The sequence below is a fragment of the Callithrix jacchus genome, chromosome 9, assembly GCF_049354715.1.
Source record: "Callithrix jacchus isolate 240 chromosome 9, calJac240_pri, whole genome shotgun sequence".
Classification (NCBI taxonomy): domain Eukaryota; kingdom Metazoa; phylum Chordata; class Mammalia; order Primates; family Cebidae; genus Callithrix; species Callithrix jacchus.
In genome coordinates, this window is record NC_133510.1 from 24,828,132 (window position 1) to 24,843,685 (window position 15,554).

The window sequence follows — 15,554 nt, forward strand, 5'->3', positions numbered from 1 at the left end:
GTGGATCATGAGGTCAAGAGATCAAGACATTCTCTGCCAAAATGGTGAAACCCCATCGCTACTAAAAATACAAAAATTAGCTGGATGTGGTGGTCTGTAGTCCAAACTACTCAGGAGGCTGAGGCAGGAGAATCACTTGAACCCGAGAGGTGGAGGTTGCAGTGATCCAAGATGACACCACAGCAAAAGGGCAAGACCCCATCTCTAATAAATAAATAAATAAATAAAATAAGTAAAAGAGAAACAGGCTCAGAGAATGTTATTTGATTGGACCATGTTGCATCTCTGGACAGCGAAGCTGAGATCAGACTTCATGTGTGACTCCCCTAGCCTACCAGGGTGCCTCTCATAAAAGGAAGACATATAAATTTGGCCTAATACACAAAGATGCTGGAACGGTCAATTCTACATACAGTACTTTCATGTTCATCAAGGGAAACCTTAAGGGAAGGTGAAAATGCTTCTAGAAGGGACTGGACACCAGTGCCCTTACTTGTTGCCTTTGGGCTCTTCCTCCAAGGGTAACGGTGACCTGAAATTACTGACTGTTCCAATCAACGGGAGGAAATGGTACCAAGGTCACCAACATCAGGCAAATTCACTTGAGGACCTATCCGTGTGCTTTGACAAACAAAAACTGCTTTTGTAAAGGATACTGTATTTCAGAAAAACGTAATCACATTAACATCTAATAACACTGTAAAATGCTGTTGTGTTGAATGCTACTTTAGAAAAATATGCTCAAATGTAGAGAAAAAATTGTGATAGAAAACTACTTACCAATTATCTAGCTAGCTAACTAGAAACATGGTCTCATTCTTTTGCTCAGGATGGAGGGTTGTGGGATGACCCTACTCACTGCAGACCTGCTCCTGGCCTCAGGTGATCCTCCTGCCTCAGCATCCTAAGTGGCAGGGGACACAATTGGACACAGTTACACCTGCCTTTTTTATTTGTTTTGTAGAATCAGGGTTTCACTACATTGCCCAGGCTGGTCTCAAACTCTGGAGTCTCGCTCTGTCAACCAGGCTAGGGTTCAGTGATGTAATCTCGACTAACAGCAACCCCCGCCTCCTGGGTTTAAGCAATTCTCCTGTCTCAGCCTCCCGAGTAGCTGGGAATACAGGCATGTACCACCACATGTGGCTAATTTTTGTAGAAACTGGGTTTCATCACGTTGGCTACACTGATCTCGAACTTCTGACCTCAGGTGATCCACCTGCCTTGGCATCCCAAAGTGCTGGAATTACAGAGTCAGCAAGCCGAGCCACGGACTTTGTTACTAAATAGCCTAAACCAAGTAGGGCATCGTGGCTCACACCTTTAATCCCAAGAACTCTGAAAGTCAAGGTGAGAAGATGGCTTGTACTCAGGAGTTCAAGACCAAACTGGGCAAAATGGGAGGGTCTCCCTCTCCCATCTCTACAAAAAAATACAAAATATTAGGTCAGGCATGTACTGTGCCTGGCTAATTTTTGTATCTTTTGTAGAGATGGGGTTTTGTCATGTTGCTCAGGCCGTCTCACACTCCTGATTCCAAGCCATCCTCCCGCCTCAGCCTCCCAAAATGCTGGGATTACAGGGCCGAGGCAGCCTCAAGTTTTCTTTAAGCAGTCCCCCAATGTTGCACACTTAGATAGTTTTTAAAAATTTTCTTAGACAGGGTTTACCTCAGTCTCACAGGCTGGAGTGCTGTGGTAGAATCATAGCTCATTGCAGCCTTGAACCTTGGGGTTCAAGTAGCTGGGAGGCTGAGGTGGGACTACAAAAATGGGGTCACACCACTTTGCCAGGCTGCTCTTGGACTCCCGGCCTGAGGAAAACTTCCCACCTCCCCAGTGTCCGGACACACTTTTTCTATTTTTAACCCACATAAACACTGTGCTGGGTCAGAGTTCATTACCTACCCTTCTCCAGCCAGCGGCACAAAGGACACAGTGGGAGGTGGAAGTTACCGGACTCTGCTCTGTGAAGAAGACAACACAGCTCCTAGGCAACACACCTCCTTGTGAAGTCGCCGGAGGCCCATCTCTGCACCGTGATGTCACTGGAGGCACCCCACTGTGATGTCACCGGAGGCACCCCAACGTGACGTCACCGGAGGCGCGCCAACGTGATGTTTTCAGTGGTCGGCCCCTCATGTGGAGCCAATCAGAAGTAGAGGCGGTGCTGCTGGGTCTTCCAGGAGCGGGCATGGTAAGCTCCAAAGAGGAGTTTTAAGATTTCCCAGTCTGCAGGGCCAGGAGCGGCAGGGACCTGACTCAGCGAGCAGATGCTGCCCACCAACCTCCCGGCACCTGATGGGCACAAGTGCAAGGTCACACAGAAGAAGCTCTTCAATGGACAGTGAAGGGCTACCAGCGCCACTGCTACCCCGGACACGTATTCTTCTTGCCTCAGCCTAGGTACATGCGACCCCTAATACCTTTCCCAGCAAGGGACCCTAGGAGCATCCTTCACCGTTGCTCATCCTGGGCTGGGCAGGGAAGGGCAGAGCAGGGCAGGGCAGGGCAAGGCAAGGCAATTTGAGGCAGGGCAAGGCAGGGCAGGGCAGGGAAATTCCAGGCAAGGAAATTCAAGGCAAGTCAAGGCAGGGCAGGGAAATTCCAGGCAAGGCAATTAAAGGCAAGGCAGGACAGAGCAGGGCAGGGCAATTCCAGGCAGGGCAATTCGAGGCATGGCAAGGCAGGGCAGGGCAATTCCAGGCAGGGCAGTTCGAGGCAAGTCAAGGCAGGGCATGGAAGACAGGGCAGGGAAGGGTAATTTGAGGCATAGATAGGCAGGGCAGGGCAGGGCAATTCCAGGCAATGCAATTCAAGACAAGGCAGGGCAGGGCAATTCCAGACAAGGCAATTTGAGGCAAGGCAAGGCAGGGCAATTATTCATGATCAAAGTAAGGCATATTGAATAAAAAATTAAATGTCCTTTATACCCTATTAAACAGAAAAAATTTTTTGAGGAATGTATTTAGCATTAGTAATGATGAGCTGCAATTGACATGTATATGCATTATTCAGTTTTTCTCATGGCCAGTTTCTCAGTGGTTAACAAGAACTTTAAAGATGTTAACTCCCTTTAGCCCAGTAATTCCATTTCCTGAGGAAATAATTACAAATTTGGGCAAAGTGGACAGCATGTCTGCAGAACAACTTAAGGTGTTGATGAGAAAACACTCTTTGTCACACTATGCTGGACCCTCATCTTCAAACTGGGCAAATGTAATTTGAAGATTTGTATCATGCTAATTTATCTTCTTTCCCGAAACAGATTTTTATCCAGGAATGAGAATAATTTATATGATTTATGTTCACATCCTGGGGCCCTTGATGCAGCACAGATAGTCCCCAACTTACTATATGATTCAACTCACAATTGCTCAACTTTACAGTCATGCAGAAGCAATATGCATTCAGTACAAGTTGTACTTTGAGTACCCATACAACCAACCTGTTGTTCACTTTCAGTACCATATTCTATGAATTACATGAGATGTTTAACACCTTATGATTAAAAAAGGCTTGGTGTTAGATAATTGTGCCTAAGAGTAAGTTAATGTAAATGTTCTCAGCATTGTAGGCTAGGCCAAGCAATGATGTTCAGTAGGCTAAGTATATTAAGTGCATTTTCAACTTACATTATTTTCAATTTCTCATTTATTGGGACAGAACCCATGGTTAAGTTGGGGGACCATTTGTATTAATTTTTCCATTTTATTTAGAAGCAAAGGAAAATGAGGCCTGATGCAGAAAGGATTTGAGGTGGCTATGCCAAGATACTGGAACCCTGATTCTAGATTATTCTCACAGCATCCTCAGCATTATCTCCTACTCGTATCCCATTTCAAGGGCTCTTGTTTCCCCCATGGATTCAGCATTGGTCCCTAAATCTGTACCTTCAGAACTGACTTGTGCCACAATGCTGGCTGTGAACTTTGAAACACCTCCTGATTCCTTAGAATCACAAGTCCACGTGCCTAAAATGAACATAATTAACGCTATTGAACTAAATTTCCTTTCTGCCCCTTATTCCAACTCTGGCCATGCTCAGGAGTTTTTACTTTATTACAGGAGAATCACTTAGCATTCTTATATAAGAAAACAGCCTGTAATCCCAGCACTTTGGGAGGCCGAGGCGGGTGGATCACGAGGTCAAGAAATCGAGACCATCCTGGTCAACATAGTGAAACCCGTCTCTACTAAAAATACAAAAATTAGCTGGGCATGGTGGCGTGTGCCTGTAATCCCAGCTACTCAGGAGGCTGAGGCAGGAGAATTGCCTGAATCCAGGAGGCAGAGGTTGCGGTGAGCCGAGATCACGCAGTTGCACTCCAGCCTGGGTAAAAAGAGCAAAACTCTGTCTCAAAAAAAAAGAAAGGAAAGGAAAAAAGAAAACAAAAATTCAAGCTTTTATGTTAGAAAATTTAGACAATAATGAGATTCAGAATGAGTAGAGATCAAAGGTAAAGACACCAATTAGGAGGTCTTTGGAGTAGTGTCAATTTCTTAATTAGCTTGGAATCCCTAACATGTAGCATATCTAAAATGTCATGAGAGTTCAGCAAAGAGAATCAAATAGAAAATTCTGCAATAATCAATGAAGGCAATTGAACCAGCATCACAGAAAGATTTGTTTTATCATTAATTAGCATGAAATCTAATCTGCCTTTTTGTTTTATGTAAGAGCATATAATTATGAGTACAAAACATACTGGTTTAGAGCTCTGGATTTTGATGTTTGGCCACATATCAGCTATGCAACTGTAGGTAAATCTACCAATTTCTCCTTACCTGTAAGGATATATTTGGCAGGAGGTCAACAATTTTTCAGGTAAATGAATGAATGTTTCATGCTGTGAAATGTATTATGAATCTCAAAAGTGTAAAGGCTGTTTTTATCTACCCTCTGATCCCACCAGCTTTCCTACTAATTATTTACTGTTTTGTTTTTATTTTGGTTTACAACCATTAGATTCAGACTCTCCTAGAGAAAGAATCTAAGTTATTAGGCTTCAAAACCCAGTAATCACTGATAAAAATTATTTAAATGAGAAACCAAATAAACTTTTATCTGAGGAATGTGAACCTGCTCTAACTGACCTGGCTCAGAGAGCCCTTGAAATGAGACAGCAGTCATGTCCCACTCACCTGCCTTGAGCTAAGTAACCACCTCCTGAAGCTGCCTGCTGTATGGATTCTAGACCAACTAACACAAGTAGTTATAATCTAACAGTGCCACATGCTGAACACCATAGCTCATACTCTGTAATTCAACCATGTACAGCCAATCACTAACCAATGTTATTTCTATAAACCAATGAGAATTCCTGACAAATAACTTTGTATCAGCGCATGCCTTGTTCCCCCTTTTGCCTTTAAAAACCTGCTTGGAAACAAAACAAAACAAAACAAAAAAGCCAAACGGAACTCATATCCAAGGTTACTTGGAGTACATGGAGGGTTATGGAACCTTCTTTATAAATACCCCATCTCACTCTGTTTCCCAGCTTGCATTTCTTGTGACCTCACATGGCTCTGGTGTGGACTGGCTCCAGGCAAAATTGTAAAGCAAGCCCTTTAGATTCCTCCTCCACCTCTCACTGCTCCCAGAAAAACTGCACTAGACAGAAAACCTGGATCTGGTCCTGCTGTTGCCATTTACTCTCTGATGCTTGGCCTATTTGTGGCTGTCCCATAAAATGGCATGACAGTATCTACCTCACAAGGCTGTGGTGAAAATGAGAAAATGTATGAGGAGTACTTGATCAACTTCAGGTCAGCATACAGCACTTCTTAGATCCAGATGTCCCCTTGGAAAAATGGACTCTTTTTCCAAGGGTTACCAGACACTCCCTGGTAAAAATTACTGAGAGTGAGCAGCACTGGCTGGCTAGTTCACCACTGTCCCTTTGGTTAAAGGATAATTTTGGGCTGGGCGTGGTGGCTCAAGCCTGTAATCCCAGCACTTTGGGAGCCCGAGGCGGGTGGATCATGAGGTCAAGAGATAGAGACCATCCTGGTCAACATGGTGAAACCCCGTCTCTATTAAAAATACAAAAAATTAGCTGGGCATGGTGGCACGTGCCTGTGATCGCAGCTATTCGGGAGGCTGAGGCAGGAGAATTGCCTGAACCCAGGAGGAAGAGGTTTCAGTGAGCCGAGACTGCGCCACTGCACTCCAGCCTCGGTAACAAGAGTGAAACTCCATCTCAAAAAAAAAAGGATAATTTTGAAATAAAGGTAAAAATTGCAACTCAAACAGATGCAAAAGAAGAGCACATGCCAAAAATTTTATTTAATTTTTTAGTGAGGAATGTCCAAGTAGAATCCAAAGATCAAAATTACTGAAATAAATGTGCTAATAGAAGCAAAACTGGGGAAGGGAAGTAGGCTGACTCTGCACTAAGACATGGTTTACACATCTATGGACAAGAATTACTTTGCTCTGCTATCAGTTACCTACAGCTTACAGAGTTTTAGATAGCTCCCATAGAATCAAAATCAGACAGCCAGGAAAGAAATGTCTTAGTCCAGAGTCTAGCCTCCAGACAATGCAGTTTTCCACTGAACTACAATGGAATTTTCCCCTACACTTCCATTTCCAACTCCTATTTATGGACTGTCTAGCCCCAGAAAAGATATGTTTTTCCCCAACCACATGCTATAAAGCTGTTACTTCTCCTCTCTTGTTTTATTCGATTTCTTCAATTATAAAATGTGGAGGTGAGACTAGATAATAATTACCTTATGACTACTCCTTAATTTGAATTTGTTACTACTGCTTCCACCCAATTCCCCCTGCACCCCCTACTCCCGATAAATCATTCATCATTACTGGACCATCCAGGTCCTTATCAGTGAGGTACAGCTAGTTTTAATTTGTGCCAAGGTGCTAATGGGAAATGTTTTATTAATATGATACTTTATCTTCAACATCTACTTCAGTTACCATCCCAAAACATCACTTTCCTGAAACTACAACCCAATTCAGCTTTAAACACCTGCTGTCAAGAAGGCCCAGAACATCTGCCAGCAAAGACCCTTGCCTTGTAAGACTACCCTTCTGACCCCTGGCCCAGTCTGGGAGAGAGGATAGCCACTGCTGGTAAACTGGGGGTGGAGATAAATGAAAATACAGAAAAGCAGCCAGCCACATGGTCTTCTTTGACCCCAGCCGTAGGGGAGAAAGGAAATTTAAGGCTTTAATTATTATACAACACTGGGCATCCTAATTATCAAACTGAGCATATTATAACTTAAGATTTTATTATAGAATTGAAATAATTACCTGAACAAGACCAGACAATTTGGGGAATGATGGAGTTTTCATCTAAGTGTAAGGAAAGACTTCCCACCTCATTCATTCATTTATTCAACAGATGCCTGGCACTGTTTTAGGTGTTGGGGACATAGCAGTGAACATGACAGATAAAAATTCCTGCTTCTAGTGCCTTATATTCTCATAGAGAGATTTTATTTCATTTTTTTAAAGAGATGGGGTTTCACTATGTTGCCCAGGCTGGTCTCAAACTCCTGGGCTCAAGTTATCCTTGCACCGCAGCCTCCCAAAGTGCTGGGATTATAGGCGTGAGCCACAGCACCTGGCCTAGCACAGAGATTTTAAAGGAAAGCTTAGTGATAAAAAATAAAGTCCTGGCCAGGTGCGGTGGCTCATGCCTGTAATCCAAGCACTTTGGGAGGCCGAGCCAGGCAGATCACCTGAGGTCAGGAGTTCAAGACCAGCCTGGCCAACATGGTGAAACCCCGTCTCTACTAAAAATACAAAAATTAGCTGGGCGCGGTGGCACATGCTTGTAATCCCAGCTACTTGGGAGGCTGAGACAGGAGAATCGCTGGAACCTGGGAGGCAGAGGCTGAGATCATGTCACTGCACTCCAGCCTGGGCAAAATATAACAAGACGCCATCACAAAATAACAACAAAAAAAGACAAAAACAAAAAATAGTTTGTACTTTGACCACATGAGGAATGGTTTTGTTTAATATGCTGATATAGTTTCAATGTGTGTCCCCTCCAAATCTCATGGGAAATGTGATCCCTAATGTTAGAAGTGGGGCCTGCTTGGAGGTGTTTGGGCCATGGGTGAGGATGCCTCACGAATGGCTTTGTGCCTTACCAGTGGTAACGAGTTTCATGTAAGATCTGGTTGTTAAAAGGAGCCTGGCACCATCCCCACTTCCTGCTCTTTCTCTTGCCATGTGACACACTGGCTCCCCTTTCCTTCTGCCATGAGTAAAAGCTTCTTGAGGCCTCACCAGAAGCCAAGCAGACACTAGTGCCATGCTTGTAGAGGATGCAAAACAGTGAGCCAAATAAACCCCTTTATTAATTACCCAACTTCAGGTATTCTTTTGTGGCAATACAGAATGGACTTACACACATGCTATCATACACTATTGCTATCATATACTTTTACTTGTCAGCCCATACAATCCCACTTGTGCTCTGGATTCTGGCCCTTCTGTTCCCTCTAGGGCCAGGCACCCCAAGCACCACAAGTTATGCTCTCCCTCTCTGCCAACATCTGCTTGCATTAGGGTACTAAAAGACTTCCCCCCATCAAGATGGCCTTAAAGCTCCCCTCAGCCTGACTGTACTTCGGACAGGCTTCTTCCTAACTCTATTAGGCCATTCTTGTATTGCTATAAAAAAAATCTGAGCTTAGGTAACTTATAAAGAAAAAAAGTTTAATTGGCTCATAGTTCTTCAGGCTGTACAGGAAGCATAACATGGGCATCTGCTTCTGGGGAGGCTTCAGGAAGCTTCTAGTCATGGCAATAGGTGAAAGGGGAGCAAGCATCTCACATAGCAGGAGTAGGAGCAAGGGGTGAGGAGAGGTGCCTAACACTTTTAAATGATGAGATCTTGCTAGAACTCACTATCTTGAGGATTGTACCAAGAAGATGGACTAAACCATTCATGAGAAATCTACCCCAGGATCCAATCACATCCCACTAAGCCCCAACTCCAACACTGGAGATGACATTTCAACATGAGATTTGGGTGAGGGCTTCCAAACTACATCACTAACATTAGACCCCAACTTCCCTCAGAGCATTTTGTTCAGAAAACTTAAAATTACAAATTATTTCTGTTCCCCTTTGAGACATACATCTTTCCTTAGCCTTCTTGGTTTTTTTTTTTTTTTTTTTGAGATGGAGTTTCGCTCTTGTTACCCAGGCTGGAGTGCAGTGGAGCGATCTCATCTCACTGCAACCTCCGCCTCCTGAGTTCAGGCAATTCTCCTGCCTCAGCCTCCTGAGTAGCTGGGATTACAGGCACACGCCACCATGCCCAGTTAATTTTTGTATTTTTAATAAGATGGGATTTCACCTTGTTGACCAGGATGGTCTTGATCTCTTGACCTCGTGATCCACCTGCCTCAGCCTCCCGAAGTACTGGGATTAAAGGCTTGAGACACTGTGCCCGGCCTCCTTAGCCTTCTTACAACCCAGGAATGCCTTTCTCAAGGACCCAGGGGAACCATTCTCTGAAATGTCATGACAAAAGGAAATAGCACCCCTTTCTTCCATGTTCTGTGGGATGTGCCTAACTTTGGTGGGCATCTTGCTCCACGCTGCAGGACTACTTCCTAAGGATGTTTACTCTTCCTTTGGATAAAGCCAATCAGCAAAGACAGATGACCCATGAACCCCCTCACCCTGGCCATCATGGGATCCAGATGGCCTCTTGTCCCCAGTACTTTTACACTATCTCAGCCCTTGAAAACCCCACCATCCTCTGCTTCCATGAAGTTGGGTTCCAACTTTGTTCTAGTCTCTCTCTATTGCAAAAGCCCCTTTCCTTCTCTCACAAGAATCTTTTCAAGTTAAAGTGTCTCCTTACATCATTCTGTCTTGGATTTTCCTTCACAGGAAAGGTTTCTTCAAATATGCCCTCCATTCCACTACATCTCCCATTCACTCCTTGATCTTCTGGAGTGTAACTCTGGGAATGTCTTCCTCCTGAGCATCCTTAAATCCTTCCTGGAACAAGGTATCAGTTTTGTAGCCAGATAGATCCAGGTCGGAAAGTGGCAATTTACCTTCTGTAAGTCCCTGTTTCCATCATTTAGAAAATAGGAATCCCTCCCTCTCAGGAATGGCAGCTATTTGAAGTCAAGAAACAAATGTATGGACTCAGTCAGGCATGATGCTCCCTACTTAAATGATAATGGCTCAGATTTACTTAGTTCTTTGGTGCGCAGGGCTCAGCCAGCAGTTTACATGCATGATCTCGTTTAATTTCTCAATACAATCCCATCATGTAGTTACTACTATCACCTCCATTTTATAAACAAGAAAAATGAGGCTGACAAAAAGAAGTCAAGTGCCTTGTCCAATCTCATAACTGAGAAGCAGTGGAACTCATATTCAAAGCCAAATCTGTATGGAACTCACCTGCTCTACGTCGCCTCCAAGGTAAAGGTTAAACTCACCTGTGCCCCTCCCAACTCACTGGCTCTGTCTCCCACTCATAACCGCCCACTCACTCATGACCCACTGCAATTGCTTGTGCTGTTCTCTTCACATGAATGCTTGCTTCCTCCTAACCCTCCTCCACACACATTTCAGCAGGTTAACATCAAGTTGTAGCTTTAAAAATCCATTTTCTATGGAGTTTTTCCTAATCCTTTCAGAGACTGTTCTTTATCTTCTCAGAGATCTTACATATATTCCCATATATGCTTCCATCACAGAATTTATTTTTATTATTATGATGAAGAGTGTGAGATGATCTTAAGGCCTAGCAAAGCTGAGGGATATACACAGGAGGGCCAAGGAAGAACATGAAAGGAATTTAAAATAGAATCAGAAGGTAAATAGATTTGCTGAATCACAAAGGTTTAATGATAAATGTACGTGCATGAGGAATGAAAACATGATAACGGGATGGGTTTACAGTCTTGCAGGCTCAAATCAACTGTGACAATCAGGTAATGTGCAACCTGAATCCTGAGAAGTGTATGGCTTCAAGTCTCCATGGGGACAGCTCCTATAAATGGAGATTCAGCTCATCCCTCCTTAGGAAGAGAATCCCCCTGGATATGAGTGACCCAGATCTTATGCCCAGCTCCTAGTTCCTGGTTATATGCAATTTCCATACACTGAGAGGGTGATACCCACTAGCTTAGGATGGCCAAATTGTTTCCTTAGTCAGTGCTATGGTTTGAATGTTTGTGTCCTCCAAAATTCATGCTGATTTAGTCCCCAATGCAACAGTATTAAGGGGGGGCAGTCTTTAGGAGGTGATTAGGTTATGAGGGCTTGCTTTCATATATGGGTCTGGTGCTCTTATAAAGAGGCTGAAGAGAGTGCCCTAGTCCCTTTTTGCCCTTCTGCCAATGTCCACCGTATGAGGACACAGCCTGAAGGCACCATCTTTGAAGCAGAAAGAACAGCCCTCACCAACCACCAAACCCACTGGCGCCTTGATCTTGAACTTTCCAGCCTCCAGAGCTGTGAGAAATATACCTCTGCTATTTACAGATTACCCATGCTAACGTATTTTGTTAAACAAACAGGAGGTACAAACTAATAAGGTTAGAATAAGGTCTTCAAGCTCTTAAAGACTTAAAATTAAGTATAGAGAATGTAGAGATTCAAACCCCAGCATGCATTTAAACATTCAAGCTGGCATAAGTCCTATTATTGAGACTTAATTACTTTCAAAGAATATGTGGCAATTTTCGATTCATGCAAATCACTATAAAAGCAGGACAAAGAATGAGGGCTTAAGACAAAAAAAGGGCAAGATCACCAAGTATCAGATCGAGGTTCCCAGTCATAGCCACGAGCACAGGATGTTGGCACTACATGAGCCATTCTATATACAGATTTCCACAGAAATAAATCTAGGGCAGGGAAGCACAAGTCATCACACTTGCCAGGGGAGGCTTAACAGGAGGGTTTAGGAATAAAATCAGGGCTAAAGCAGAGCTAGTCCATTCCTCAGTTCTCTCAGGTCCCTATTTTCTAACTCAATTTTAACTTTGAATTTAGGAGATAACACAGCATTTGTTCCTCACCCATTAAAAAAAAACCCCAATTACCTCTTTTTGCTCTAGCTATACTCAACCTGGGTTGACTAATGTTCACTGTAGAGCTAGAAAACTAAACCCATCTTGTTTTTAGGAAAAGACAATGAACTGTAAAATTTGCAGAGATCTCGGATTATTCAAAAGCACATAATGGAATCCATCTGCACATACAGCAGCATCAATCCCTCATCCTACCCACCTGAAAGTCAGCAATTCTTTTACCAGAGTTCTTTTTTTTTTCTTTTTTCTTTTTTTCAATTCCTCAAGGCCTTAGAAATAGAAATTCCAATTGACCCAGCAATCCCATTACTGGGTATATATCCAAAGGACTGTAACTCGTTCTACTATAAGGACACATGCACACCAATGTTCATTGCAGCACTGTTTACATTAGCAAAGACCTGGAACCAACCCAAATGCCCATCGATGATAGACTGGATTGGGAAAATGTGGCACATTAGCAAAGTTCTATAAGCCAGTTTGCAAACCAAATTCAAAACCCACGCTTCCCACTGTATCAGCATGTTCTCCATTATTAATGTAAGAGACACTTTAGAGTGAGATAAACTGAAGTGGCTAACCACCAGTTATCCTGCCTGATCTTCCAAAACCACAGAAGGGACATCACAGAAATGGCCTCAGCTCTCCAGACACAGCCGGTCTGAAGAAAGTATGAGAGCTGCTGACTTCCACATGTTCCCTAAGCACTGTTTCTCATATTCTCTACACTTTAGCTTTTAGGTAGCATTCAGGGAACAATCTGGCTGCTGCTTGTCAATATATGGTCCATAGGTCTTCAAAGGTAGATATGGTATAGTATTTGGTATAGTATTACCACTTTATTTTGCATCTTCCCTAGCAGCAAATGCACAGGAACATGAGATGAGGTCTGAGAACTGACTACTGGGTGTGGCAGCACGGACACTGGGTGCCTTGAAAAGAGGTTTAGGAGACAAATGGGAATAAAAGTCTGACTGAAATAGGTTAAGGAAAGGATGAGAAAACTGGCAACAGTTTCATCAGGATGTGAGGAGGTGTTGGGATGTGAAGGGACACAACAGCAAAGTAGCTAGAAGGGTGATGGGAGGAACAGAGGCTTTGGCAGAGGAGATATTAGGCATTTTTGCGTGTTGATGGGAATGATCCAGCAGAGAAAGAAACATTGTTAATGATGGGCAGGTGTGGAGGAGCCGCCCCCTGGAGTAGGGCAGCTGGATGAGTTTCAGTGCTAGCAGAGGGGTTGACCACAAACAGCAAGAACGGCAAACAGACAAGAGCAGGGAAACAAGCAGGCAAACCAAAATCAGTCTAACTTCTTGTCTGCCCAGGTGGATGCTTTCCACACATACACTTGCTTGCTCCACTTTATCCCTTGTTGTCCATGGTTCAAATGGACTTACTTCAAATATTCTTACTATCCATCTGGAAAAGAAATGGATATATGGCAATGTGATAAGCATCTCTCTACCCAAAATTTAAGCTAGCCTGTAAGAACCACAAAAAGACAGACTGCTGTAGAACAGTCTGAATGGTGGTTTTCTTTTGGTGGGTTGGTTTTTAAGAAAATAACCAACATCCTGGCACCTTGACCTCGGAGACTACCTCTGCTTTTCAGTCCTTCTCCTCTCAAGCCAACCTAGCTGGCTGCTGTAACTGTTAGCACACCTTGTTCTCCTCCAAAGAAACAGCAGATCTTAAACTTAAAATGAAATGAAACCAAGAAACAGCAAAACAGAGAAACTCCAATATTCAACCAATCTGTGAAATGCAATCTAATCTAAACCTCAGATATTCAAATATGCTGCCTTTACAGACACAGGGCAAGCTAAATGGTGTGTAAAATACAAAATATAATCCCTAAAAGCTGGGGCCCTTGAGGAAAAAAAAAATCCAAAAGCAAGGAAAAACCTAAAATCTATGGTTTAAATCAGGATGACAATATAAACCCAGGACAAGAAAGGCCACCTATCTTGATGACTGCCATCTCTTCACTGCTAATGAAAACTGAAGGGCTTCTTAAAGTCTACGTGAGCTTCCATCATCAGTTACCTCAGGCCAGTGGGTTTTTCTTTTCTTTCCTTTTTTTTTATTCCATAGACAGGGTCTCACTATGTTGTCCAGGCTGGATTCAAACTCCTGAATTCAAGTAATCCTCCCACCTCAGCCTCCCAAGTAGCTGGGACTACAGGTGTGCACCACTTTGCCAGTAGTAGTTTTAAACTAGCATCTGAGGGATGCTGGGAATTTTCTGGTGCCCCATGGAATCCTGGGGGCCAAGAGTTTGAGAGTATATGTGCTGAGTATCAGCCATCACTGCAACTAGACCAGTTCTTTTACTGGATTTACCCAGCAGGCCTTGATGTAAAAACTCAGTGAACACAAGGTTCCACAGCTATTTAAAAAGCTAGAAAACCATTCTAATGCATAGTATAAATAAATGAATAAAGAAGCTGGCTAGAATTTCTCCAGCAACATGTAAGCTTCAGATTCCTCAATGGCAGAAAAAGAAAATTTACTAGGCTAACATAGCTTAATAAAAACACTCTTGGCCAGGCATGGTGGCTCACGCCTGTAATCCCAGCACTTTGGGAGGCCAAGGCGGGTGGATCACGAGGTCAACAGATCAAGACCATCCTGGTCAACATGGTGAAACCCCGTCTCTACTAAAAATACAAAAAATTAGCTGGGTATGGTGGCGTGTGCCTGTAATCCCAGCTACTCAGGAGGCTGAGGCAGGAGAATTGCCTGAACCCAGGAGGTGGATGTTGTGGTGAGCCGAGATCAGGCCATTGCACTCCAGCCTGGGTAACATGAGCAAAACTCCGTCTCAAAAAAAAAACAAAACTCTCCTTACAAATCTATAACTCTCTGTGCCATCATTCTGTGCTAACAGATCACTTCAGGTCTCTATTCTAGTGTCCTCGGGAGGCCAAGTCATGGGCATACATATGCCAACTCTAACTCAGTTGTATGTTCAACCATGAAAGCACCTCATTGCAATCTGGCTTACATCCCTTTCACGGCTCTGAAGCCATGGTCACAAATGGTCATTTGTAGACATTTTTGGGTCCTTTATCTTATTTGATTTCTTCAAGACTTCATTCTACCAATATTAACAGAGTGCCTACTGTGTACCAGGCATTGTTCCAGGGGCTTGAGATACATGTGAATGAATGGCAATGTTTCCCTTCTTAAAACATCGATTCCTCCTCAAAGCACTCACTTCCCTTTGGTACCTAGAATTTCAAACTCTCATTTCCCACCTAAATGTCTGATCACTTTTTTTCAGCTTTCTTGTAAGTTTCTTACTCTGTGGCCTCCTCTTCTACTCACTCCATATACTCTCCTTACTTTATAGATAGCTGTAAGTATTAAAGGAGACAAGTAAATAGGCTGAAAGGTACAACACTCAATGAATACTGTTTTATCATGCTGCATTCTAATGGTCTATTTTTCTGGTACCCCTCTTAGACCATAAGATATTTGAGTGTTTATTGT

The 15,554-nt window shown here is 43.3% G+C and overlaps 1 protein-coding gene across 50 annotated transcripts in view; it reads right to left on the bottom strand.

Annotated features, from left to right (window-relative positions):
* Nucleotides 1-15,554, bottom strand: part of LOC100398245 (uncharacterized) — a 159,394-nt gene that overhangs the window by 71,152 nt on the left and 72,688 nt on the right. For 3 of the 50 annotated variants that reach the window (XM_078338829.1, XM_078338830.1, XM_078338819.1), the window contains one exon: nucleotides 1,908-15,418. The exons of the other annotated variants lie outside the window; for them this stretch is intronic. The gene's annotated coding sequence lies outside the window, so the exon portion shown is untranslated. The remainder of the gene's footprint in view (nucleotides 1-1,907; nucleotides 15,419-15,554) is intronic. 50 annotated transcript variants of the gene reach the window in all.